Source organism: Ochotona princeps, unplaced genomic scaffold (genome assembly GCF_030435755.1).
Source record: "Ochotona princeps isolate mOchPri1 unplaced genomic scaffold, mOchPri1.hap1 HAP1_SCAFFOLD_648, whole genome shotgun sequence".
In the NCBI taxonomy this organism is placed as follows: Eukaryota; Metazoa; Chordata; class Mammalia; order Lagomorpha; family Ochotonidae; genus Ochotona; species Ochotona princeps.
This window is the reverse complement of record NW_026700228.1, coordinates 39,831-40,718: the sequence shown is the minus strand read 5'-3', so window position 1 is coordinate 40,718 and position 888 is coordinate 39,831.

Below are 888 nucleotides of genomic sequence, written 5' to 3'. Positions count from 1 at the left end.
CAACATGCAGTGTTTCCTTGATTGAATTAGCTCTCACACCAATATTTGCACCTAGAGCCTTTTTATTCAGGGCTATCTGAAAACGGCTTTGGCTAGGAAGTTGTCTGTGAATGTGGAGTTGGTGGCATGTGAAACCCGCATCTGGAGCATTGGTTTGTGTGGGAAGCTCACCAAGCTTCATTTCAGTCCTAGGCACTCAAAGAGCATTAAACCTACAGTGTGAAAGCTGAGTTTCCTTGAGAGCTGCTTGGAAGCCTGATGGTGTGTGAAGTTAGTGAGCCAAATGGAGTTGTTCTCCCACAAGAACCACTCGGCTGATTCTTCTTCAATATGCGCTTCACCAACATGCAGTGTTTCCTTGATTGAATTAGCTCTCACACCAATATTTGCGCCTAGAGCCTTTGTATTGAGGGCTATCTGAAATCGCTTTGGCTAGGAAGTTGTCTGTGAATGTGGAGTTGGTGGCATGTGAAACCCGCATGTGGAGCATTGGTTTGTGTGGGAAGCTCACCAAGCTTCATTTCAGTCCTAGGCACTCAAAGGGCATTAAGCCTAGAGCGTGAAAACTGAGTTTCCTTGAGAGCTGCTTGGAAGCCTGATGGTGTGTGAAGTTAGTGAGCCAAATGGAGTTGTTCTCCCACAAGAACCACTTGGCTGATTCTTCTTCAATATGCGCTTCACCAACATGCAGTGTTTCCTTGATTGAATTAGCCCTCACACCAATATTTGCACCTAGAGCCTTTGTATTAAGGGTTATCTGAAAACGACTTTGGCTAGGAAGTTGTCTGTGAATGTGGAGTTGGTGGCATGTGAAGCCCGCATGTGGAGCATTGGTTTGTGTGGGAAGCTCACCAAGCTTCATTTCAGTCCTAGGCACTCAAAGGGCAT